This window comes from Pseudorca crassidens, chromosome 2 (assembly GCF_039906515.1).
Source record: "Pseudorca crassidens isolate mPseCra1 chromosome 2, mPseCra1.hap1, whole genome shotgun sequence".
Lineage (NCBI taxonomy): Eukaryota > Metazoa > Chordata > Mammalia > Artiodactyla > Delphinidae > Pseudorca > Pseudorca crassidens.
In genome coordinates this window covers 137,029,039-137,056,694 of record NC_090297.1, presented here as the reverse complement: position 1 = coordinate 137,056,694, position 27,656 = coordinate 137,029,039, and the positions used below count along the sequence as shown (strand labels likewise).

The following is a 27,656-nucleotide window of genomic DNA, read 5'->3' as shown; positions in this document are numbered from 1 at the left end:
GTGAGGGTAGGCCATGTGCAGAGCCAGATTGGGACAGACTGGAAGAAAGGTCTTTCAAGGGCTCCTAAATCTCACCCCAGGATGGATGGCTGCCCAGCCTATAGGTGCTGTGTTCTTTGCACTGCCCTTGTTACCAGCCCTCCATGCTAGGATCTGACCAGTGCATGGACAGGGAGAGGCCTCTTCCCAACTTCTGGCCCTCAGTGACCCCTTGGGGATGAGGGGCTGATGTTTGCAGACAGCAAAGGATGCCGAGTCTCAGATCTCACGCCAGGACACCTGGTCCCTGGCAACAACTCTGCAGAACGACCTTGGTAGGAAGTGGATGCACAGATTCCCACGGATCCCACGGATTACTGGCAGCCCAAACAGCCTCCGAAGAGAGGGCTTCCCCCTTATTCAGCTTGTAAGAGAAGCTGACTCTGGAGAAAGTTGAGAAAGTAATGACATGTTATGGAAGGGGATTGGGTCAGAGTCTGGAGGCTGGGTTCCAGTTCCGACCTGGCCTCTAGCTGTATAACCATAAGGAAGTCTCTGGGTCTCAGCTGTAAAATGAAGAAGATGGACAAGGTGATTCCCAGGTCCTTTCCAGCCCTGATAGTCTGTGATTCTGGAACCTTCCAGTTTTAGAAAGGTCTGCCATGTTCCCCTTTTTCAGACTACTTGGATTCTTGTGGAATTTACTGCTGAGTGTCAAAATAAAACATCCTGAGGACAGGATCTCCATCCAACTAACAAGGGCGTCTGGATTATATTGTCCATTGGATTACATTTAGAGGACTAGATAGATAGATAGATAGATAGATGACACACAGACAGATTGGCAGATAGATAAATTATGAAACTGACATTAAACCTCTACCATGGGTTGTGTTTGGCAATTGAGTTCAGCACCCAAAATGCAGAACCTTTGATTCTGGCCAAAATGTTGTCATATATCTTTGGAGAAATATGACACATATTAACAAAGAAGAAAGCACTATATAATTTCATAATAAAGTGTTCTGTTAATGATAATTGTTAACATTTTACAGTGCTAAACACTTTATAGGCATTTCCTCGTTTATCTCCCTCAAATCTTAAGGTAATAAATCATGTAGTATGTTTTTGCCTGTAAATAACAGAAAACCCTGATGATGCTGGCCTAAGCATTAAGGAATTTATTCTCTCACTTAACAAGAACTCCAGAGGTAGTGTACCTCCAGAGCTGGTTAATACACTGACTGGATGAAATCGTCAAGGGTCCAGTTTATTTCTAGTTTTTCTCTCTGCCATTCTCATTGGCCTTGTCCTCAGATTAGCGACCGTAATCGTTTCAAGATGCGGTCACACTTAAAGATGCCATATCCTCATAGATTGTCCAGAGGCAGAAAAGACAGCTCTATCATATACATAAAATATTCCTTTATGATGGGGGAGCGCTTTACCAGAAGAACCAGAGCAGGCTTCCCCTCGCATCTCCCTGCCTGGGCTTGCATTTCACGCCCACCCCTCAACCCACCACCAGCGAGGGAATCACTGCGGGGCTCAGCCTGCTTTACTGTTGTTTTACTCCTTGCCTGTGGTGGGCACGCAGGCCCACCTTCCTCGGAGAGGGAGGGGAGCTAGTGAAAAGAAAAGGAGGGGGTGTTCTATAGGAAAAAAGAAAGGCAAGTGGTTTTAAGGCAAAAAAAGAAAAAATATCATTTTACAGTATAAGAAATGGAAGTTTCGAGAATTAAGTAACTTGTTCAAAGGCATGCAACTTGCAAGCAGCAGAGTTGGGATTCAAAACAGAGCCCATACCCTGACACATTCCAAATCAGGTCAAAGTCACCTGCCCCCTGCAGCTTCCACTGCATTCCTGACCTCAGCCCCCAGGCAGTTACTCACTCTGGGGTCAGAGGCTTCTTGCCCCGTCAAGGTCACAATGCACAGATGTTATTTGCTCTCCCAGCCTTCTCCAGGGCAGGGACTAGATTTCATCCATCTTTTTATTTCTCTTTTATCCCCACCCTCTAACACCATGCTTAGTTTCTTTTTTTTTTAATTAATTAATTTATTAATTTTTGGCTGCATTGGGTCTTCGTTGCTGCGTGTGGATTTTGTCTAATCGTGGCGAGCGGGGGCTACTCTTCATTGCGGTGCGCGGGCTTCTCACTGCGGTAGCTTCTCTTGTTGTGGGGCACGGGCTATAGGCACGTGGGCTCAGTAGTTGTGGCACGTGGGGTCAGTAGCTATGACTTGCGGGCTCTAGAATGGAGGCTCAGTAGTTGTGGCGCACGAGCTTATTTGCTCAGCGGCATGTGGGATCTTCCCGGCCGGGAAGTGGGATGTGGGGATTAAACCCTTCTGCTATGTTGCCAAACAAAGGAAGTCCTTGGACTAGCTGTTCAAGATAAGCTCATTTTCTAATTCATTTATGCAAATGAATTACTTTTTAGTGACAATAAAACCTGTTTATTTGCCATCAAGTTGTCTAGGAAACTGGAATTAAATTCGGCGTTTAGTTTCAGTTTTTAAAATAATTTTAGACATGAATATTGCTAAAACATGTTGAAACTTCTCTGCTGCCTTTAATAAGGGATGGTGAAAACAACTGAAGTTTTTATTTTTTATGGCTCAGTTAGTTATCTTGTTGCACCATCATATAGGAAGGAACACCATGAGGTGGGGGGGATACAGAGGGAGCGCTGTGATTATCTACACTTAACCCCAAACTGGTAAGATCGTTTAAGTTTTGCTTTGCTTGTCAGAGTTTCTTCTCTTAGGCTACCAGCTAGTTCTTCTCTGCTGTCATATGTCAATTTTCTCTTCAATTAACATACTATTTCTAACTTATGACCTAATAAATGAATCAGGAAGATACACTTATTAACATTGCATATAAAAGAAGAGCGAGTTGGCGCTGAGTGAGGTTTCCAGGTGCCTCTCTGCGTGATTGCCACTGCTTGAACTTTAGAACGTTGATTCCAGCTGAAGTGTTTAAGGGGGCTCTTTTCTCTTGGACCTTGTCTGTATTCTGGATACTTGAGGTTTCCGATCTATAATCTTCCAGAAGTGAGTCAAGTATAAGTATGGACATTATTCTCAGAGATTCCACTCTTTAACACCTAACTCCATGTGTAAAAGTGTGGATTTGAGCACTCTTTCATTTTTCCTTTCTGTGTTCCCTCCTTCTCCCAGCTAATATTGCCCTGTCCCCTTCTCTCTAAGCATTCATGCCGGCAGCATATTGTCAGGAAATAAAATTGGCCTCTGAATTTGCACCACTCAGTCGAATTCCTAATTTTTCTTAGGATGTTAATTTGGAACGTCAAATGGCTGCTCTGAACCTCAATCACCTCATTAAAAAGAGTGATAATTCTTCTTAGATGGGAAAACTGAAGGTGGTAATGCTGTGAAAGCATTTCCTAAAAGTATTGTCATTCAACAGTGTAACCTTCTGACATGTCCTTGCTAACAATTATTGACAATTATTCTGTGACAGACACTGAATTAGGCTTCATAGATTTTTCTCATTTAATCTTCACCAAAAAATCCTAATTTATGCTGCAATAATGCTAATTTTATCCTCATTTTGAGAAAGAGGAAACTGATGCTTAGAAAGGCTAATTAACCCAGGTTGATGCAGGTGATAAGTGTTAGAGTCAAGGTTTAAGCTCAGGCAGGAGGACACCAGACCCCAAATCTGAGTCCCCATACGATGGCAGAATTCAGATATCTTGTCTGGTGGTGGGATCAGAGAAACAGGAGGGGTGAATTAGGGGAGCAGATTAGCAAAGGCCCCTCAGACCGCAGCCCCACCGGTGGCTGTCTCTCCATCATTCTCCATTCAGGCCCAGGGCAGCCCTGGCCCCGCATTCCCACGACAGCTTTCAGAGTCCCACTTCAAGAATGATGCAAACTCCCTTCCAGGTAGAGGTCGGACCACCTCCCTCACAGGCCATGCTGAATTTCTAAGGATTCCTGTATGTAGCTGGCATTGCAACTTTTCGGTGGTGAAGTGGGGCAAGCAAGGCCCTAACACCCATGGAAACACATCTGTGTCTCCATCATGCCAGCCAGCACTTGCTGATCTAAGAGAAAGCTATAGCTCTATAGAGTTCTATATATCTCCAAGCTGCTGATGGAGCCCAACGTCACTGGTTTACAAGCACTTTCTTTGCCTGCTCCTTCCCTCTGGCTATGCACCTGCCTAATCTCTCTCTGTGAAAAGCCCCAGGATCAAAAAGGATATTGAGTCATTACCTAATAATCTAACAATCTAAAGAATTCAGCAATGAGTGCAGTCTCCTGTGGGAGCTTTCCTTGCAACTTGGACCATGGAAACAAAGTAGGATTACCAAAGAGGGGACTGTAATCTGGGGCTAAGTGGGGTTTAACTAGGTGGAACTGGCACGTTCTGGCCAAAAAGTACTGGCGCTTCTCTCCCGTGGTCCTCCATTTACCCCATCATTTATTGACTCCTCACAACTGGATGGCATTGAAACATAAACTAATGGCATAACCCTTCTTATGCAACACGCTCTGTGGGTAGCAGATCCTTACAATAAGCGTCACCCTATTTGACAGATAAAGTAATTGAGGTTTAAGGACTTGTCGGAGGTCACATAGGCAGGAGGTGAAAGACTGGGATTCAAACCCAGGTTCAGCTGGGACTAAAGCCTGGTGCTTGCCCCTGGACCACATGGCCTCTTGGACTGACCGTCACCACTCATTCCCTGGGAAACTGGACTGTGCCAACCATGTCTGGTCAGAATCTGAATACCATACGTGATAAGATGAATAATCCTACCTCTAAAATACCCAGCCGGCTAGCAGTTTTCTCGCCCTGATTCATTGAAATGAAGAGGCATTGTTAAAGCATATATTAGGCCCCTGCCTGAGAACCCAGAGCCTGCTGCTAACAGGCAGCTGACAGTAGTGCCTGGCTTTCTGCAGACACAGGCTGTTTTAAAGCCAGCATCAAATGCACTCATTCAGGAGGACCCCTTCTTCCCACCCCTCCTTAGATCCCTGGTGAGTTTCCATTCCCCATTAATCTTTATCCCAAGAATTGTATTCCCAGGATGGCCCTAACTCAGGAAGGAAACTGAAGGTTGGATTAGCATAAAAATATGTGCTTTTCATTAGATTGGCGGCAGGCAGCATGAGTTGTAACCTGTCCAACTTCAACACTTGGAATAGAAGCATAGCTCACAGTCTGAGAAATACAGTCAGTGCTAGATTCCCACTATGCCCCTGACTGTTCGGGATCTCTGGCTCCCTACTGGTTCATCAGACCCAAAATAAATGCCACAGTCTGGCATTCAAGGTCTTCTGTCTGCTGTCTCCAGGGCTCCCTAGTCAACCCTGGCTGCTCCGCCCAAAGCTCCCCGGCTTGGCAGGCAGCTGCCCCCAGCTCCTCCCCATCGTGGTGCCTTGGCTTACGCCTGAAACACCCTCTCATCTCCATCCTACCCCTCTAAGCCCATCATTCCTTTTAAGACTCACAAGGCTCCAGGAAGGTCTTCCTGACCAGCCCCTATGTCTGCATTTCTTTCCATTAGCCCTTACTCAGTAGACCTCCCATGGGTCATCAAGCCCTTCTTTGGCCAACATTTTCTGAGCCCTTTCTGTGTGCTAGGCACTGGGATAAGTGCTTTGCATATGATCCTCTTGCTCTGCTCCCCTTTACAGGAAACCTCCTCAAAGAAGTTGTTTATACTCGTGTCTCAATTCCTGTCCTCTCATGCTCTTTTGAACCATCTTCAAACAGACCCTTGTCCCCACCTCTCTGCTGGAATTGTTCTTTTCAAGGTCACTGATGATTTCTACACTGCTAAATCCAATGATCACTTTCCAATCCTCTTCCTCGTTTCAACAGGATTTGATGCAAGCATCGGACTCTATCATACCCTCTCATGTTGAGTAGGTTTTACTAAAGAGAAGTTAGATAATACCCCGCCAAAATTGTCTATTTCTTCCTATTTGACCTTAAGAAATAAAGGCTGAATATAAATACACACACACCCCTACAATTACTATAATTGTTTCAGCTGCAACTGTAATGTCGTATGAGGTGTGACTACTCAAATAATGGGTCTTGCTGCTAACAATGTATTTTTTCCCCCAAATGGTAACTTTCGATAATATTCTGAACAAAGCAAAGTACAATGTTCCTTTGATTTAAATGATTAAATATTAAGCGTATGTTGCCATACTAAAAAGAATATTTTGTAAAGTGGAAAGAGAGTCGAGGTTCAAATAATTCCAATAATTATACTTTTTTTCACTGCAGTGAATGCTTGACAAAACATTCAAAGTTGTGTGGGACATGAGATCGTTCTCTTTGTGTGATACTTGTCTCGCACATTGCAGGATATCGAATAGCCCTGGCTCCTGCCTATGAGATGCCAGTAGCACCCCCAGGCATTGTAAAAGCCAACAGTGCCCCTTCAGAATTCCACAATGCTGCTTCAGGGGTGACACCATGTGGGGAGACAATTGTCCTGCACTCCTGAACAGCTCATGAGCAGAGAAGCCGACTGGCTTTATTCCGGACTGTCTTTCCAAGGATCTTTGTGTAGCAAACAGCTTTGGAACATACAGATAGTGTCCGTCTCAGAGCAAAGGATAGGCGTGCATACTGCCTGTTACAAAAGCTTCAGGCTCCCTCAGCCTGGGGTTCCTTTCCTGTCATGCAACCCACTGTGTGTATGCAGGCACCTCTGGCCCTCTCCACATTGCCTTAGGCAACTGAGACCCAGGGAACAGGGCAGGGAAGGGCGGGTACTCTGGCTACTGCTATTGCTGAGAGTAATAATGTCTTTTGTCTGTGACCCCAGGAACTCATGTTTTCTGCCAGCATCCGTGAGGCTGGGGTAAGCTGACCTTAAATAGGGTCAAACTCAGATCCTTCACAGTTCCTGACAATCACTCCACTGAAAATCAGTAGAACTCTACGCTAACTCCCATTTCTATATACTAGTCCTGACCTCTTCCTGAACTCCAGATGCTTATAACCAATTACCATCAACACTTGAATGTCCAACCGGCATCTCAAACTTAAAGTGCCCCCCAATACACTCCTTAACTTTCCCCCAAATCCTTTCCTTCCTGAAGCCTTTGTCATCTCAACGCAAAGCAAATTCATCTTTTCTTGCCTCAGGCTGAAAATCTTGGTGTTGGGGTTTGGGGAGGTGCTTTCCTTTCTCTTGTATCACACATCTAGTCAGTCTCTTAGTCCTCTTGACGCTACCTTCAAAAACCACACAAACTCTGACCACTTCTCACCGTCTTCACCTCTCTCACCCTGGTCCACACCACCATCACCTGCGATCTGGATAACTGCCATCGTCTTAACTGGTCCCTTCCCCAGACAGTGCATGACTCACTAGCTCATGTCACTTCTTTTAGGTCTCTGCTCAAATGTCACCATTATCGCACAGGTTTTCACGTATGACCCTATTTGAAATAGCATCCCCTTGCAGGCCTGGTGAATCCTATTCCCTTTCTCTGCTTTATTTTTCTCTCTAGACTTTACAGCATCTCATATATACATACATTGCTTGCTTATCTTTTATGATCTATTTCCTCCCATTAAAATGTAATTGTCTGTTGAATGGGTGAATCGATCAATACAATCTTCACAGCACACCCCTAGAATTCCAAAAGTAAAATTTGCAATAGTTGCTAGAACTGAACTGCTCATAACCTGTGTGGAGGGAGAGGATGAAATGCCATGAAACAACTGACAAACAAAACCTGGAACCAGGAAGCCTAGGGTCAGATCCTAGTTATATCGGTGGCTAGCTCTGTACTACTGGGTAAGATAAGAACACTGACCTACAGTTATTTCATTTGTCGAACAAGTACATTCCCTGCTGATCCCATGGGTTGCGGTGATTGTCAAACTTAGTAAGTTATCCCCCAAAGCTCTGCAAACTGTAAAGGACTGTAGGATTTGTTTTTTGCTGTTTATCTTTAAAACCTACCACATTTTTCATTCCCATTGTCACAGTTACAGCCTGTATGATCTTGATCGGCAAGCATTCCTGTGCTTTGTTGTACACCTGGATTGTCTCAAGCAGTTCTGTCTGTTTTACATGCCTTTGCCCCACCCTTGCCATTTGCCCTGACCCAGATCCCCTGCTACAAAGACTCCAGGTCCTACGATGGAATGTCTTTCCCATCCCTATACTGCTTTGGAATGGTACTGTCAGGCTTCTCAGGGTGTGAGTGTTATTAAAGGTGTTACTGCTCCTTAGCAGCTCCTAGGTTGCAGGTATTGGGCCTATTCACCTTTGTGACTCCCCGACTCCTAACACAGTGTGGTTATAGCACAGCCTCTACTTGGCTGAATGAGCTCAACATGTCAGGGAGCAAGCTGGAAGCAATTTATGATTTCTCACTGACATTCTCTGTAAAGAAATCACCACTTTCCAATCTCTTGTCAACCTCAACTTCTTACATGGGCTGCGTGATGGACAAAAGCCAGCAGTGTGACTCCAAGCCTCCCTTAGAAAGTCTTGCATAGGGGCTCCAGCACCTCCCCTTGGAATGACAGCAGGATTTCACATCAACGGTTGTATTACTAACCATTGAAGCCTCTGCTGAAACTTAGAGACAAAAGAGTGAGTTACAGTGAAGATCTTATTTCAAGCATTTGTTGAATTGAATACCAAAAATTCAAAATGACAAGATATAGCGCCAAACGAGGTGTATGACACTTGAGACGAGTCCAGAAGACCCACTCTGCTAGGAACAGAGCAGCTGATGAATTCTTAAGCTCCTTTCTGGAAATGTCTTCAAACAGAAGACTGGGAAAGCAGTGAAGGAAATGTCTTTGAAAGAAGATCTCTTTGGTGATGCACATGTGAGAAGACACTTGCAAAAGATGCTCATGCCATCCTGCAGTTTGTAACAGGATGGGAACTGTTCAGTCCTGACCCGAGGGCCCTTTGATGACAGGGAGGAACTACCTCTGCTGGGGACTGCCTGTGGAAATCCTAAACCTCCTCAGTTAACCCTCAGTATTGACCTGCCGATCCCTCCCTTTTTTGCCCCCAAATTCCATGTCCCAGTAGAAATTCCTGGGAATCTGCTCCTCACCAGCTTAGGGACTCAGTGAAGGGGAGAAACAGAAACAGGCATGAGGGACACCACTATCATTATTCAGGCACATATAACGATCTACACACTTGCCTGTTTTAAGCCATTTAATCTTTACAATTATTCTGAGGAGTATACAGAAGTAGTCCCATGGGGAAGCCGAGGCTCAGGTTGCTGAAGACATTTTCCCATGAAAACACAGCTAGAAGAAACAGGGGAGGTACAATTTGCTGTTCCCAGAACCTTCCCTGGACTGCCCTGCTGGCGCTCACCCTGTGTACTCCACCTGAAAGACCACTGCTCATCTCTACTGGTCCAGATCCCACTCTTCTTAAAGGGGCAGCTCCCATCTAACTACCTGCATACAGCAGTCTTGGTTCCTTCCAAGGTGGAAGCAACGGCTTCTTCGTCCATCAGATGGAACTTTGTACGTTTTACATGTCATAGTCCCCCACTCCCGCCTCCAACGTGGCCATTTGTGTACACCTTATTTCCTCTACTAGAAGAAAAAAGCCTTGTGGGCTGCGACAGTGTCTTATTCACCTTGGTAATACCCAAAGCATATAATCAAAGCATTAGAGCAAGTTTCTTGCTCATAGTAGGTATTCAACACATGTTTGTTGAATGAGGAACACAGAGGCATTGTAAAAGGTGAAATCTCAGGTATTCTGGTCCCAGAGCCCCTTGTTTTCAGCTCAGATGAACAAGATCTGAGGGTTCGCTGTCATCAAAAGCAAACGCTGGCCCAATTCCAGAGGGCATCTACCCCTTCCTGGCTTCTGCTTCAAAGTTTCCCCTAAGTCCCAGTCGCAATCCTCTTGATCTTTCCCTGTTTGCTCATTAAAGTTAATTTGGGACATGAAAAGATCCAGGACTGAATATTTCACTCAGGCCAGGTCTCCTTAATACAGCAACTGCAGACAAAACGTACAAAGATGGCAGAGGTTATCAGTACGAGGCCAGTGCATGGACCACCTGTTTACACCCTGGACCCTCTGTTCATGGATATAGATCTTCAGTCAGCTTTGGGATGCTAAGAATAGCAGGAGAAGTAGATTATGCCTCTTCATAGAGATGTCAAGAGTCTTCAAGAAGTTCCACAGCTCTCCTTCTGGGAGGGATTAAGAAAATGTCGATTTGTGTGAAAATGGCCTTATGTTGAGTCCTGGGTATGGACGAAGATCATTGTTAAGAATATCAGTTATTGGGCTTCCCTGGCAGTCCAGTGGTTAAGCCTCCACACTTCCCTTGCAAGGGGGCACAGGTTTGATCTCTGGTTGGGGAACTAAGGTCCCCCACGCCGCATGGCACAGCCAAAGGGAAAAGAAGCAAAGGAATATCGCTTATCATCTTCCGAGTTCTTCCGGTGTGGCGAGGATCGTGCTGAGTGTTTTCACATCGATTACCTCTTCCAATCCTCCCAGCCATCCTCCAGGTGGTATTATAACTGACCTTGTATTTCTTATGAGGAAAGCATGGCCTAGAGAAGTTCAGTTACTGGACTGAAATCTTACAGCTATCGGCGACAGGGAAGGTGACAAAGCTGAGATTCCAGCCATGGCAGAATAGACCCAGGGTCTGGACTACTAACCACCACATCCTATTGCTCCTTAGGATGTCTCAAAGTGTATTTTTTAGCAGGCAGAAAAGATACGAACCAATAACTGCTGCCTTAGAAGGTGCCGCTCTGAAGAGTGGGGTAAGGCCTTGGCTTTTGTTAAATTTCACTTATAAAATTGATTTATTTGAGGAATGAAAGGACAGAGGTTGTCGCATAAACGGTTGGTGCCGTGAGAACCCAAGAACGACTTTGCCTATGTGACATGCCTATAAGGCATGTCAAGGTTTCAGGATTCAACGGGATGGTCTGTAAAGTTTACAAAGCTGGAGCCAGAGGGGTGAGGACAGTGGACGAACACAGAAGCACAGTAAAGTATCGCCAGTCTCAAGTGCCCATCGCCTTTGATTCTAACAGACATATATTTGCTTTAGAAGAAATTTTAATTCTAGTCAATGTAAGTTACTCAGTCCTATGGAAATATTTTTAAAAGCGGAACTGGGGTCAGGACTAAAATAAGAAACAATGCAAGCATAAAATAAAATTCTACAACTACGTCCAAATATATCAATGATCACGGTAAATGTAAGTATCTTAAATTCCCGTCAAAGTAATAGATTTTCAGAACAGGTTAAAATACAGTCAAGCTATATGCTGATTATAAGACATATGCTTAAACAAGTGGGCACAGAAAGGCTGAAAACATAGGCATTAAAGAAGACTAGAAAAATAATGAAAATAGATGTTATAATACTAACATCAGACAAAAGAACACTAAAGATGAGAATCACTAACATTAAAAGGGACAAATATATTTTGTCCTTTCTGTCACGTTCAAGTCACAAAGAAGATATAACAATTATCAATTTTAATGCGTTAACACTGCAGCCTCTATATGCATAAAATAAAAACTGATAGAAATAAAAAGAGAAATGTTTTCCAGATAACTTTTGGGTTAAATAGAAAATAAATAAAGTAATAATGACAATATAAATGGAAAAATTATTCAGAAGTGAATGACAGTGAAAGCGCTCTATGTACCAAAATCCATGGATGCAGCGAGAGTGGACTCAGCTCAAAAGAAGTCACCTTGCCATTTCCTGAGCCTTCATGCTCTTTACACCAGCACTGCACCATTTGCTGCAGTGGCCACTGTCCACATGTGGCTAGTTAAATTTCAATCTATTACAATGAAAAAGTCGCTTCCCTAGTTGTACTGACCACATTTCAAGTTCTCAGTAGCCACAAGTGGCTAGAAGTTACCATAGTGGACAGCACAGATTTTAGGAACTTCTCATCCTTGCAGAATGTTCTGCTTGGCTGTGCTTCTCCAGAGTTTGCCAGGGAAGTTCCAGTATGTCAACTTTGCTGACTGTAGGCCGCCATTGAGCCCAGGTTTCAATTGGCCAAACTAGCCAACTATCGATATTTATACCATTCCCAGATGCTCAAGCCACTTATTAAACCTAGAATCTCAGGAGAGTCAACTCATATTGATAAATGAGGCCCAATCAACTCTTCAGTTTCATTCTACATAGTCAAACACCTTTAGAATTCATTCACACCCACGTTCCTCATACTCTTGCCAATGCCGATGGGTGAGGTCTTGTTACACTTTTGGTGGGTCGATTCCCTCTCTCACCTCAGGGCAGGTCTTGTTCCCCTTTTCTGGGCTGTGTTGGGATCTACTCTTGGTAGGGACATGCAGGTATTAAGAGTGGTGGGAGTAGGGCCTACAAAGACCGGCATCCCCTGGTGATGGGACCATCCCGGGGGCAGTCACTGAAAGGTGTTTATGCCGAGGAAGACATTTTCTCTCAAGTGGGAAGACGGGTTTCCTCCATCAGAAAGAGAGGTCCTATGGAACTGGGGAGTTCAAACCTCAGCCTCCCCTGTTTCCCCATTCCAGATCTCAAGGTCCCATGCCTTCCTCCACAGGAGCCCTTGTCTTAGCGTTAGAGACTGGGGGAGCAGGCCTTCAATTGGCCCTGCCACTCTACAACACAACCAGTACAGCACTGGGTTCTTAGCCATGTTGGCCCTGCAACGGTAAGAACGGACGGATTCCTTTCAAAAGCCTGGTATAAAGGCTTTTGAAAGTACTTGACACTAGAAGCTTCCCTGAGTTTCTGGCAGTTTTCTAAGACATACCCAGGGATGATTCTGACCAACCTTGAACCTCCCGCAGGAACACCTCCTGTCAATGAACTATTCTAATCTGCACTCGACTCATCATTCAGCATGACATTCTCTCATTAGTGTGCAATTTGAATATTTCCTGTGCGTGTCTGAGTCTGCTATACCTTTAACTATATCGTAAGCTTTGTGAGGGCAAGATTATCTCACAACATTTAGTAAATTCATAAGTTCTGAATTTCTGAAGGCATTCTGGCTCATCCTGGCATTTAATGCCAGACAAGTGGCAGTGGCTGTGCCTGGGGCCCCTCAAGAACGTGGGGTGGTGGTCAGGGAGACAGGTCTGAGGGGGAGTCTCGCCGTGGAGCAGACAGGCCATGAAGGACGTCTGTGGGCTCCTGTGGTCAAGCTGAGTTTTCCTCAGGAAACTCTTTCGAGGCACTCGGTGTCCACAGACTCTGGAGCTGTCTGCCAGCTCTGCTAGTCATTCCCCATCTTTGGCTTCCTTCTGGTGACTGGTGGGCCGTGTCTGGTTTGGGGTGGGTGATTCCTATCTTCAAAGTCTTGGTCAGGAGGTTCCTATTTTAATGAACACCATGCAGCCTTGGTGCCTGGCCAAGGTGGGGGCCAGAGCAACCCGGACGGGACCTGAAGTGGGGCCCCCTGTCCTCATGCATGCCACTTGCAAACTCACACTGCTGTGGGCTCAGTGCTGCTGTTCTCTCTCCTCCTCCGGCCACTGGCAATCAGCTGCCGGAAATGGCCAAGAGGTGGAGAGAAATGTGGTGGTCAGGAGATGACTGCTGTCTGCTTGCCCCTGAGTGTCCACTCTGTCCCTTAGATCTATAGCTCTGAGGTGCTGGACATATCATTAGGAGCGACCTAAAACAGCCTTTTTTGACACCTGCAGTCCAATCTAGGTAGAACTGGGCTACCCAGAAACGTGCACTGGCTCTGTGCTGATGGTGAGTACTCAGCGGAGCAATGGCCTTTGCTGCACAGAGGGCCACTTCCGCTCCCAGCAGCTCAACAGCTCCCCAGAGCGCGGGCAAGAACGAAAGAGAATACTGGAGATTTCTCCTCCCTGGTTCACTCATCACAGTGTCACGTGCATGGCTTCCCTTTGTACCTCCTCTCCCTGAGCATTTAGCTTTTTGAAGTTTTCTGGGTGTTTTGATCACTAGTTAATAAGGAAATACTGTGGGGTTACACAATTACTCCCTTCTAGGCAACAACCCCATGCTTCCCTCCCTCCTTCTCTCTCTCCCTCCTTCATTCTCTCCCTCCTTCTCTCTCTCTCTGCTTCTCTCTCTCCCTCCTTCTCTCTCTGCCTGCTTCTCTCTCTCCCTCCTTCTCTCTCTCCCTCCTTCTCTCTCTCCCTCCTTCTCTCTCTCCCTCCTTCTCTCTCCCTGCTTCTCTCTCTCCCTCCTTCTCTCTCTCCCTGCTTCTCTCTCTCCCTGCTTCTCTCTCTCCCTGCTTCTCTCTCTCCTTCTCTCTCTCCCTCCTTCTCTCTCTCCCTGCTTCTCTCTCTCCTTCCTTCTCTCTCTCCCATCATTCAAATGATGTTACATCATTTGCAAATATTTTCTCCCATTCTGTAAGTTGTCTTCTCATTTTTTCTTTTTTTATGGTTTCCTTTGCTGTGCAAAAGCTTATAAGTTTGATAAGGTCCCATTTGTTTATTTTTATTTCTATTGCCTTGGGGGACTGACCTAAGAAAACATTGGTATGATTTATGCCAGAGAATGTTTTGCCTATGCTCTCTTCTGGGAGTTTTATGGTGTCATGTCTTACTTAACATGTGTTTAGTTCTCACACTGCATGTTTCTGTTTCTGGAGTCTCTATTACATCATACTATGTTAATTTATGGGCATATGATACTTGCTTGCTCCTACACCACAGTTTTAATTATTGAATATGTATAATGTATTATGAAAATTGGTAAAGCAATTTATTCCTCATTTTTTCTTCTGGGAAAAAAAAAAAGAAAAAGACCTGGGTTCTTCTCTAAATGTCTTTCCCAGATATATTTTAGAATGGGTTTGCTGAATTCCATTAAAATTATGTGGACAATTTTTTTTTTTGGATTGGGAGTGCATTTAATTTAAATATGTTTCTATAAATTCAGGTATGTTACCCAAAAGATATGTTTTATGAGGTATTATGTTGGTAGAAATTCATTAATTATCAGAGATTTGCCTAGCAGTTTAGAACTGGAGCACAAATAACTTGCTAAGAGCAAGGAGGAAGTGTTTTCTGAGTTATTTCATCATTTTCCATGGCTGTATTAAAAAATGGCGATAAAAAAGTGGTATCCCAGAAGAAAAATAATAGGAAAGAGCCAAGTAACTAAGTGTAACAGGAGAAACAAGAAGGATTTGAAACACTCTGACCTGTACCGAGAAAGGTAAGCTCCAGCCGGGAACGTGGAGGCTTCTTAGCCTCTCCACACCCTGGGGAACCTGGGGATAGAGACAGAAAGTATGATGTATACATACTGTTTAGGAGGATGAGGGATATTCTCACTGTTCTACTCATGCACACTGGGTCTCCTTGCTGCCCACTTTTTACCCATTTTGTTGTCTGATTAATCACCCCGTTCTCTGCAGAGAAGTCAGTGGAAGCCAGATGACAGAAGCAGGGGCTTGAGGCCAAGCCTACCAGCTTAATCCCTGTCCTATCCCTGACCAGCCATGAGTCTTTGGGCAAATTAACCTGTTGGAGTCTCAGTTATGGAGATTTCTGGAAAACCAAGAGGGCGTACCTTACGTAGAGATATTAAGCAACGATATACAGAGAAACTCTCTCAAAGTCAGTGGCGTGTTTTTACACACAGACCAGAAAGAGAGTGGACCCGCTGCTTAGATAATTCAGACTTTAGACCATTGATGCCTCCCTGAGAGTTCACAGGGCAATCAGACATTACATTGAGGAGAGACAGGAAAGGGAGGCGCTAGAAGCAAAGGAGACTTTATTAAGTATCAACTGTGTAGAGGACATTATATTCTTCTGGAACTTGCAGAGCAAATTAGGTAGCTAGGATATGACAAAGTCTCTGCTCCCTTTTTTTTTTTTTCTGGCCATGTCCTGTGGCATGCAGGAGTTCCCTGACCAGGGATCGAACCCATGGCCCCTGCAGTGGAAGTGCAGAGTCTTAACCACTGGACCGCCAGGGAAGTCCCACAAAGTCCCTGCTCTTAAGCAGCCTCCCTTTTAGTTGCTGAGGCAAAACCTCCCCCCAAAAAACAATGTGAGAAACAGGACAAGGCAGAATCCATCTGTCTAACAAAGGAGAGAAGAGCAAAACTCAGGAGGTCTCCACCCGCCTTCTCCCTGAGGGCTCCTCAAGTTTGGGGCCGTATATACAGAGCTAACTTCTACCTACTTTTATCATCTCCCTCTGGCCACTGCTCCCGGGCAGAATGGAAAGTTGTGGACACGAGCCTACACGTCTGGTGAACTGGTTCTCACTGTTCCCTTCCATTCTAGCACACTGGGAACTAACTGCCTTCTGCCAAAGGAGGAAGGTAAACATTTCCCAGTGTGCACCTGCGAGAATGTGTGCACTCCTGACGTCTGTTTGGGCCTTTGAGATGCTTCTGGTTACACTTGTCCCTCTCTCCCATGGCCTGCTTTCTTCTGCTCCTGTCCAGTGCTTAGAGGAGAGGCGGACAGGTCCACAAACACGGAGACTATCCAGAAAAGGCCTGGGTTCCTCACAAACATTTGCACATCGTTTAAGATCCCTTACTCATATGTTTGGTCATATATTGAAAGCATGAAACCGTATAAACATTGGGGAGTGTGCTCACATTATACATACTGAGCATCTATCCAGCCTCTTCATTTTTCTGTAACAGACACATTTGGGGGAGCACCTAGAAAGCCCCTCACCTGCCCCTAAATCTCTCTCCACTGGACAGTAGATGAACCTGAAAAACTAGCTTTTGAGATTAATTTTGGGATGTCAGGGTATCATTTCTTATTAATATCAAGATATGTTGTTGAATATTACATATACAACATATCTGCATATGTATTGAGTATGAATTAGCTCATCAACTTTATTCTCTAATTATCATCTGCTGTGTGTCTAACACACAATAGGGCCTCCCCGCTCCCTAATCGTGAAGCCCGAGCAGCGCGGGCCTCAGTGGCTGAGGAGAGGGGGAGGAGGTCGCGGCGGCGGGAAGATGCTGCACTTTGGCGTAAATTGCAATCGATTAGGGATCGTTTCTCAGACTCAAGTTAGAAGGGAGAGTTCAGATAAGTGAGGCCGCCATTGCTGCTTTGAACACCTCAGAAGGGGAGAATGGATTTATCAGGAGTGAAAAAGAAGAGCTTGCTAGGAGTCAAAGAAAATAATACAAAGTCCAGCACTGGGGTCCTCCTACCAAACGCAAAGACCGCTCTGATGGGAAGTCCAAGGATCGCTCTAAAGATAAGGGGGCCGCCAAGGAGTCCAGCGAGAAGAATCGTGGCGGGGATGAAACTCCAAAGAGGCGCAGCGCTTCCAGTGATAGCAGCAGCACCAGGTCTCGGTCCAGCTCGACCTGCAGCTCGGGCTCGAGCACCAGCACGGGCTCCAGCTCATCTTCATCATCGAGCCGCTCAGGAAGTTCCAGCACATCCCGCAGCTCCAGCTCCGGCAGCTCCCCTGGCTCTCCGAGTCCTTCTCGGCGCAGGCAGGACAACGGGCGGCATTCCCGCTCCAAATCCAAACCACCCAGAAGAGATAAAAAGGAAAGGAAAAGGCGGAGCCCTTCCCCTAAACCCACCACAGGGCACATTGGAAGGCTCACAAGGAATGTGACCAAGGATCATATCCTGGAGATATTCTCCACCTATGGGAAAACTTAAATGATTGACGTGCCTGTAGAAAGGATGCACCCCCGTGGAGTCTGAGAATCCAGATGAGGCCGAGAAGGCGCTGAAGCACGTGGAGGGAGGACACATCGATGGCCAGGAGATCACTGCCACCGCTGTGGTGGCTCCCTGGCCTCGGCCGCCCCGCCCCCCGGCGATTCAGCCGTCCCTGGAGAATGCCGCCACCGCCTCCCATGTGGTGCAGGTCACCCCCACGGATGAGGAGGAGGTCGCGTTCCCCTCAGCACAGGTCCCCGGTGCGCCGGCGCCACAGGAGCCGCTCCAGCTTCAACTCCTCCGTATAAGCAGGGCCACGGAAGCTCTGCCCTGTGACTTGTATCCCATCCAACTCACTTCTGTCACTTTTCTAGCCGAAGGAGGATCGGTAGGAAAGAAATCCCTCACTCAGGGGCAGGCTTCGGAGGTGAAGGCAGTAATTGCTACGTTTCCCCTGGCGGCAGAGTTCCGGCTGCAGGGGCGTTGTTGGTTTGGGGGTCACGCTTATAAAGATGCCCTCCAGTTTTCTGGCTAGAAAGCTTCCACATTTCTAGTTCCTGAGAGGCAGTTTAGTGGCAAAGTCAGCAGGGATGAGCAGGGGGCTCCAGGCGGTGGTACAGCCCCAGCCTGGGAGCATGTTTTCCCCTTCCACAGGTGACCTGGGGCCGATCTGGTGGCCTGCTCGTGCCCTAACCTGCTGGCCTGCAGGGTCCCACAGGAAAGGGTGTGCTTTTATGCAACTGCCGTTCCTGTTAGCCTGGCCCTGCACCCCTGTTTGAGTCCTCTTCTGACCTCAAGGGCCAAATACCCGAAATGGTTCTTTTCATGTGTACTCATGTGCGTACACACACACACACACACACACACACACGCACATCTCCCTTTCTCTCTGAAACTGGTAAGTTGAGAGCCAGCTCTGTCGGGTCATCACAGAACTGCCCCCTCTCCCCCCCCGCCCCCCCCGTCCCCCCCCCCCCACCCGTTGTGTCGGTATTCATGGTGGTCGTGTAGGTTACCTTGGCAATGTGTTCATTGCTTTTTTGGCTTTTATTGTACAGTCAGTACTATACATTTTCTCTGTTTTCAGTTTTGTAACTTTGTAGCATTTTAGATAATATTGTGTTTGTACTTTGTTGTGTAGAGAAAAGAATTGTGTTGAATAAACCTAGGATTAGAGTGCAAAAAAATAAAATAAAACATACACAGGTAGAAAGAGTTCTAGGCACTAGGTGACTTTCAGTTGCATTTGCAGGACTGTATTCAAGGCAAGAGTCTACATGTAAAGGGGATGGTGAAGAACAAGGTACAGGGAATGTGAGACATGCCCTGGGAACACCAGTGGTTCTGGATTTATTGTAAGAGGTACATGGAACCAAAGTTTCTCTGGGAGGGAGGGATAGGAGTGCTTAGAGGAGAGGAAGGCCATTATTCAACATGAATGATGCTGACCTCACAGTCTTCTGCATAATCATCTGTCCTTACCGTGTAAGCAAGGCTGTGGGGCAGAGAGGCAGCACTCATGTGCTGACAGCGCCCCTAGTGGAGAGGAGGAGAGTTTGCACCCAGGTCACAGCACTGCCTGTGAACCCTCCGCCTCAGCCCTCAGCTTCTCCGTTTCCTATAACTCTTTAATATCAGAAAGTCCAATCTGTCCATGCCCTTGAGGATGAAGGTCATTTTCTTGACTGTGGGACAGTGGGGCTTTCAGTGTGAAAATGCTGTGGGAGAGAGAGCTTAAGATTGCTTTACGGAAGGGCTTACCTTCCTTATTCCATGTTAACTTCAACTTTCTTTTCTTTTTCTTGTGCGAGTGTGGCATAGATTGGCCAGCAATTCACCATATTCATTTCCTTTTCCTCTGTATGCTGATAAACTACATTTTCCACCTACCTTGCAGGTGGATGCAGCCTGGCAACTGGGTTCTGGCCAATGGAGTGTGAATGGAAGCGACATATATTACTTTCCGGTCACATCCATAAAATCCTGTCTCGCACACTCTTCCATGCTATTTTCCTTTCCTCTGGATTTATACAGAATATCACAGCTTACTTGAAAGCCATATGTTGCTGAGGATGGAGGAGCTGCAAGATGAAAAGGAAAGATTTCCTGGATTACACCTTTTAGGAGGCCTGTACATTGTTCAGGAACACTCATTTTAGACTACATGTGGTCAAGAAACAAACTTTTTTGATGAAGCCATGGAAATTTTTCACATTGTTTGTTATAGCAGCTAGTTCACCTGAGCTAAGACAAAACTAATATGGAGCCTTTAGAGGAAAATTTAGAAAAATCTGTAAGCAAAAAATGAGAGAAAAAATAAGCACCTGCAATTCTAAACCTGATGATAACCACTGTTAATATTTTGCTGTAGAATCCTAGCTTTTAAGAAAGCAGGGTGGTGAAATGGGGTAAAAGAATGACTGGAAATAGAGAGACCAGGAATCTGGTCACCATTTCCCCCTAGATAGCAGAGCTTTGGTTTCTCTATGAAAAACAAGAAAGAGCTTTGTCACCTGTCTTGTCTAAGGATGGGCGTTGTGGGGTGGGGGGTTGGAAAGCAGAGAAGTGAAAAGAAGAGGGAGAGAGAGAGAGAAGGAGGGAGAGAGAGAAGGAGGGAGAGAGAGAAGCAGGGAGGGAGAGAAGGAGGGAGGGAAGCATGGGGTTGTTGCCTAGAAGGGAGTGATCGTGTAACCCCACAGTATTTCCTTATTAACTAGTAATCAAAACACCCAGAAAACTTCAAAAAGCTAAATGCTCAGGGAGAGGAGGTACAAAGGGAAGCCATGCACGTGACACTGTGATGAGTGAACCAGGGAGGAGAAATCTCCAGTATTCTCTTTCGTTCTTGCCCGCGCTCTGGGGAGCTGTTGAGCTGCTGGGAGCGGAAGTGGCCCTCTGTGCAGCAAAGGCCATTGCTCCGCTGAGTACTCACCATCAGCACAGAGCCAGTGCATGTTTCTGGGTAGCCCAGTTCTACCTAGATTGGACTGCAGGTGTCAAAAAAGGCTGTTTTAGGTCGCTCCTAATGATATGTCCAGCACCTCAGAGCTGTAGATCTAAGGGACAGAGTAGACACTCAGGGACAAGCAGACAGCAGTCATCTCCTGACCACCACATTTCTCTCCACCTATGGCCATTTCCGGCAGCTGATTGCCAGTGGCCGGAGGAGGAGAGAGAACAGCAGCACTGAGCCCACAGCAGTGTGAGGTTGCAAGTGGCATGCATGAGGACAAGGCGGCCCTCTTCAGGTCCCGTCCGGGTTGCTCAGGCCCCCACCTTGGCTAGGCACCAAGGCTGCATGGTGTTCATTAAAATAGGAACCTCCTGACCAAGACTTTGAAGATAGGAATCACCCACCCCAAACCAGACACGGCCCACCAGTCACCAGAAGGAAGCCAAAGATGGGGAATGACTAGCAGAGCTGGCAGACAGCTCCAGAGTCTGTGGACACCGAGTGCCTCGAAAGAGTTTCCTGAGGAAAACTCAGCTTGACCACAGGAGCCCACGGACGTCCTTCATGGCCTGTCTGCTCCACGGCGAGACTCCCCCTCAGACCTGTCTCCCTGACCACCACCCCACGTTCTTGAGGGGCCCCAGGCACAGCCACTGCCACTTGTCTGGCATTAAATGCCAGGATGAGCCAGAATGCCTTCAGAAATTCAGAACTTATGAATTTACTAAATGTTGTGAGATAATCTTGCCCTCACAAAGCTTACGATATAGTTAAAGGTATAGCAGACTCAGACACGCACAGGAAATATTCAAATTGCACACTAATGAGAGAATGTCATGCTGAATGATGAGTCGAGTGCAGATTAGAATAGTTCATTGACAGGAGGTGTTCCTGCGGGAGGTTCAAGGTTGGTCAGAATCATCCCTGGGTATGTCTTAGAAAACTGCCAGAAACTCAGGGAAGGTTCTAGTGTCAAGTACTTTCAAAAGCCTTTATACCAACTTGAAAGGAATCCGTCCGTTCTTACCGTTGCAGGGCCAACATGGCTAAGGACCCAGTGCTGTACTGGGTGTGTTGTAGAGTGGCAGGGCCAATTAAAGGCCTGCTCCCCCAGTCTCTAACGCTAAGACAAGGGCTCCTGTGGAGGAAGGCATGGGACCTTGAGATCTGGAATGGGGAAACAGGGGAGGCTGAGGTTTGAACTCCCCAGTTCCATAGGACCTCTCTTTCTGATGGAGGAAACCCGTCTTCCCACTTGAGAGAAAACGTCTTCCTCTGCATAAACACCTTTCAGTGACTACACCCGGGATGGTCCCATCACCAGGGGATGCCAGTCTTTGTAGGCCCTACTCCCACCACTCTTAATACCTCCACGTCCCTAACAAGAGTAGATCCCAGCACAGCCCAGAAAAGGGGTACAAGACCTGCCCTGAGGTGTGAGAGGGAATCGACCCACCAAAAGTGTAACAAGACCTCACCAATCGGCATTGGCAAGAGTATGAGGAACATGGATGTGAATGAATTCTAAAGGTGTTTGACTATGTAGAATGAAACTGAAGAGTTGATTGGGCCTCATTTTTCAATATGAGTTGACTCTCCTGAGATTCTAGGTTTAATACATGGCTTGAGCATCTGGGAATGGTATAAATATCGATAGTTGGTTAGTTTGGCCAATTGAAACCTGGGCTCAATGGCGGCCTACAGTCGGCAAAGTTGACATACTGGAACTTCCCTGGCAAACTCTGGAGAAGCACGGCCAAGCAGAACATTCTGCAAGGGTGAGAAGTTCCTAAAATCTGTGCTGTCCACTATGGTAACTTCTAGCCACTTGTGGCTACTGAGAACTTGAAATGTGGTCAGTGCAACTAGGGAAGCGACTTTTTCATTGTAATAGATTGAAATTTCACTAGCCACATGTGGACAGTGGCCACTGCAGCAAATGGTGCAGTGCTGGTGTAAAGAGCATGAAGGCTCAGGAAATGGCAAGGTGACTTCTTTTGAGCTGAGTCCACTCTCGCTGCATCCCATGGGTTTTGGTACATAGAGCGCTTTCACTGTCATTCACTTCTGAATAATTTTTCCATTTATATTGTCATTATTACTTTATTTATTTTCTATTTAACCCAAAAGTTATCTGGAAAACATTTCTCTTTTTATTTCTATCAGTTTTATTTTATGCATATAGAGGCCGCAGTGTTAACGCATTACAATTGATAATTGTTATATCTTCTTTGTGACTTGAAGGTGACAGAAAGGACAAAATATATTTGTCCCTTTTAATGTTAGTGATTCTCATCTTTAGTGTTCTTTTGTCTGATGTTAGTATTATAACATCTATTTTCATTATTTTTCTAGTCTTCTTTAATGCCTATGTTTTCAGCCTTTCTGTGCCCACTTGTTTAAGCATATGTCTTATAATCAGCATATAGCTTGACTTTGTATTTTAACCTGTTCTGAAAAGCTATTACTTTGACAGAGGAATTTAAGATACTTACATTTACCGTGATCATTGACATATTTGGATGTAGTTGTAGAAATTTATTTTATGCTTGCATCATTTCTTATTTTAGTCCTGACCCCAGTTCCGCTTTTAAAAATATTTCCATAGGACTGAGTAACTTACATTGACTAGAATTAAAATTTCTTCGAAAACAAATATATGTCTGTTAGAATCAAAGGCGATGGGCACTTGAGACTGGCGATACTTCACTGTGCTTCTGTGTTCGTCCACTGTCCTCACCCCTCTGGCTCCAGCTTTGTAAACTTTACAGACCATCCCGTTGAATCCTGAAACCTTGACATGCCTTATAGGCATGTCACATAGGCAAAGTCGTTCTTTGGTTCTCACGGCACCAACCGTTTATGCGACAACCTCTGTCCTTTCATTCCTCAATTAAATCAATTTTATAAGTGAAATTTAACAAAAGCCAAGGCCTTACCCCACTCTTCAGAGCGGCACCTTCTAAGGCAGCAGTTATTGGTTCGTATCTTTTCTGCCTGCTAAAAAATACACTTTGAGACATCCTAAGGAGCAATAGGATGTGGTGGTTAGTAGTCCAGACCCTGGGTCTATTCTGCCATGGCTGGAATCTCAGCTTTGTCACCTTCCCTGTCGTCCGATAGCTGTAAGATCTCAGTCCAGTAACTGAACTTCTCTAGGCCATGCTTTCCTCATAAGAAATACAAGGTCAGTTATAATACCACCTGGAGGATGGCTGGGAGGATTGGAAGAGGTAATCGATGTGAAAACACTCAGCACGATCCTCGCCACACCGTAAGAACTCGGAAGATGATAACCGATATTCCTTTGCTTCTTTTTCCTTTGGCTGCGCCATGCGGCGTGGGGGACCTTAGTTCCCCAACCAGAGATCAAACCTGTGCCCCCTTGCAAGGGAAGTGTGGAGTCTTAACCACTGGACTGCCAGGGAAGCCCCAATAACTGATATTCTTAACAATGATCTTCGTCCATACCCAGGACTCAACATAAGGCCATTTTCACACAAATCGACATTTTCTTAATCCCTCCCAGAAGGAGAGCTGTGGAACTTCTTGAAGACTCTTGACATCTCTATGAAGAGACACAATCTACTTCTCCTGCTATTCTTAGCATCCCAAAGCTGACTGAAGATCTATATCCATGAACAGAGGGTCCAGGGTGTAAACAGGTGCTCCATGCACTGGCCTCGTACTGATAACCTCTGCCATCTTTGTACGTTTTGTCTGCAGTTGCTGTATTAAGGAGACCTGGCCTGAGTGAAATATTCAGTCCTGGATCTTTTCATGTCCCAAATTAACTTTAATGAGCAAACAGGGAAAGATCAAGAGGGCTGCGACTGGGACTTAGGGGAAACTTTGAAGCAGAAGCCAGGAAGGGGTAGATGCCCTCTGGAATTGGGCCAGCGTTTGCTTTTGATGACAGCTAACCCTCAGATCTTGTTCATCTGAGCTGAAAACAAGGGGCTCTGGGACCAGAATACCTGAGATTTCACCTTTTACAATGCCTCTGTGTTCCTCATTCAACAAACATGTGTTGAATACCTACTATGAGCAAGAAACTTGCTCTAATGCTTTGATTATATGCTTTGGGTATTACCAAGGTGAATAAGACACTGTCACAGCCCAGAAGGATTTTTTCTTCTAGTAGAGGAACTAAGGTGTACACAAATGGCCACGTTGGAGGCGTGAGTGGGGGACTGTGACATGTAAAACGTACAAAGTTCCATCTGATGGACGAAGAAGCCGTTGCTTCCACCTTGGAAGGAACCAAGACTGCTGTATGCAGGTAGTTAGATGGGAGCTGCCCCTTTAAGAAGAGTGGGATCTGGACCAGTAGAGATGAGCAGTGGTCTTTCAGGTGGAGTACACAGGGTGAGCGCCAGCAGGGCAGTCCAGGGAAGGTTCTGGGAACAGCAAATTGTACCTCCCCTGTTTCTTCTAGCTGTGTTTTCATGGGAAAATGTCTTCAGCAACCTGAGCCTCGGTTTCCCCATAGGGCTAGTTCTGTATACTCCTCAGAATAATTGTAAAGATTAAATGGCTTAAAACAGGCAAGTGTGTAGATCGTTATATGTGCCTGAATAATGGTAGTTAGTGTCCCTCATGCCTGTTTCTGTTTCTCCCCTTCATTGCAGTCCCTAAGCTGGTGAGGAGCAGATTCCCAGGAATTTCTACTGGGACATGGAATTTGGGGGCAAAAAAGGGAGGGATCGGCAGGTCATTAGCGAGGGTTAACTGAGGAGGTTTAGGATTGCCACAGGCAGTCCCCAGCAGAGGTAGTTCCTCCCTGTCATCAAAGGGCCCTCAGGTCCAGGATTGAACTGTTCCCTTCTTGTTACAAACTGCAGGATGGCATGAGCATCTTTTGCAAGTGTCTTCTCACATGTGCATCACCAAAGAGATCTTCTTTCAAAGACATTTCCTTCACTGCTTTCCCAGTCTTCTGTTTGAAGACATTTCCAGAAAGGAGCTTAAGAATTCATCAGCTGCTCTGTTCCTAGCAGAGTGGGTCTTCTGGACTCGTCTCAAGTGTCATACACCTCGTTTGGCGCTATATCTTGTCATTTTGAATTTTTGGTATTCAATTCAACAAATGCTTGAAATAAGATCTTCACTGTAACTCACTCTTTTGTCTCTAAGTTTCAGCAGAGGCTTCAATGGTTAGTAATACAACCGTTGATGTGAAATCCTGCTGTCATTCCAAGGGGAGGTGCTGGAGCCCCTATGCAAGACTTTCTAAGGGAGGCTTGGAGTCACACTGCTGGCTTTTGTCCATCACGCAGCCCATGTAAGAAGTTGAGGTTGACAAGAGATTGGAAAGTGGTGATTTCTTTACAGAGAATGTCAGTGAGAAATCATAAATTGCTTCCAGCTTGCTCCCTGACATGTTGAGCTCATTCAGCCAAGTAGAGGCTGTGCTATAACCACACTGTGTTAGGAGTCGGGGAGTCACAAAGGTGAATAGGCCCAATACCTGCAACCTAGGAGCTGCTAAGGAGCAGTAACACCTTTAATAACACTCACACCCTGAGAAGCCTGACAGTACCATTCCAAAGCAGTATAGGGATGGGAAAGACATTCCATCGTAGGACCTGGAGTCTTTGTAGCAGGGGATCTGGGTCAGGGCAAATGGCAAGGGTGGGGCAAAGGCATGTAAAACAGACAGAACTGCTTGAGACAATCCAGGTGTACAACAAAGCACAGGAATGCTTGCCGATCAAGATCATACAGGCTGTAACTGTGACAATGGGAATGAAAAATGTGGTAGGTTTTAAAGATAAACAGCAAAAAACAAATCCTACAGTCCTTTACAGTTTGCAGAGCTTTGGGGGATAACTTACTAAGTTTGACAATCACCGCAACCCATGGGATCAGCAGGGAATGTACTTGTTCGACAAATGAAATAGCTGTAGGTCAGTGTTCTTATCTTACCCAGTAGTACAGAGCTAGCCAACGATATAACTAGGATCTGACCCTAGGCTTCCTGGTTTCAGGTTTTTTTTGTCAGTTGTTTCATGGCATTTCATCCTCTCCCTCCACACAAGTTATGAGCAGTTCAGTTCTAGCAACTATTGCAAATTTTACTTTTGGAATTCTAGGGGTGTGCTGTGAAGATTGTATTGATCGATTCACCCATTCAACAGACAATTACATTTTAATGGGAGGAGATAGATCATAAAAGATAAGCAAGCAATGTATGTATATATGAGATGCTATAAAGTCTAGAGAGAAAAATAGAGCAGAGAAAGGGAATAGGATTCACCAGGCCTGCAAGGGGATGCTATTTCAAATAGGGTCATACGTGAAAACCTGTGCGATAATGGTGACATTTGAGCAGAGACCTAAAAGAAGTGACATGAGCTAGTGAGTCATGCACTGTCTGGGGAAGGGACCAGTTAAGACGATGGCAGTTATCCAGATCGCAGGTGATGGTGGTGTGGACCAGGGTGAGAGAGGTGAAGACGGTGAGTGGTCAGAGTTTGTGTGGTTTTTGAAGGTAGCGTCAAGAGGACTAAGAGACTGACTAGATGTGTGATACAAGAGAAAGGAAAGCACCTCCCCAAACCCCAACACCAAGATTTTCAGCCTGAGGCAAGAAAAGATGAATTTGCTTTGCGTTGAGATGACAAAGGCTTCAGGAAGGAAAGGATTTGGGGGAGAGTTAAGGAGTGTATTGGGGGGCACTTTAAGTTTGAGATGCCTGTTGAACGTTCAAGTGTTGATGGTAATTGGTTATAAGCATCTGGAGTTCAGGAAGAGGTCAGGACTAGCATATAGAAATGGGAGTTAGCATAAAGTTCTACTGATTTTCAGTGGAGTGATTGTCAGGAACTGTGAAGGATCTGAGTTTGACCCTATTTAAGGTCAGCTTACCCCAGCCTCACGGATGCTGGCAGAAAACATGAGTTCCTGGGGTCACAGACAAAAGACATTATTACTCTCAGCAATAGCAGTAGCCAGAGTACCCGCCCTTCCCTGCCCTGTTCCCTGAGTCTCAGTTGCCTAAGGCAATGTGGAGAGGGCCAGAGGTGCCTGCATACACACAGTGGGTTGCATGACAGGAAAGGAACCCC

The 27,656-nt window shown here is 45.8% G+C and overlaps 1 long non-coding RNA gene and 1 pseudogene across 1 annotated transcript in view; one reads left to right on the top strand and one right to left on the bottom strand.

Moving 5' to 3' along the window:
* The window catches only part of LOC137219779 (uncharacterized), a 152,184-nt gene that overhangs the window by 64,624 nt on the left and 59,904 nt on the right, over nt 1-27,656 (bottom strand). Inside the window, exons 4-6 of the long non-coding RNA XR_010941242.1 lie at nt 20,566-20,689; nt 19,524-19,714; nt 15,164-15,232 (exon numbers count right to left, since the gene is read on the bottom strand). This is a non-coding gene — a long non-coding RNA (uncharacterized lncRNA). The remainder of the gene's footprint in view (nt 1-15,163; nt 15,233-19,523; nt 19,715-20,565; nt 20,690-27,656) is intronic.
* LOC137219777 (RNA-binding protein with serine-rich domain 1-like) lies at nt 16,893-17,943 on the top strand (annotated as a pseudogene).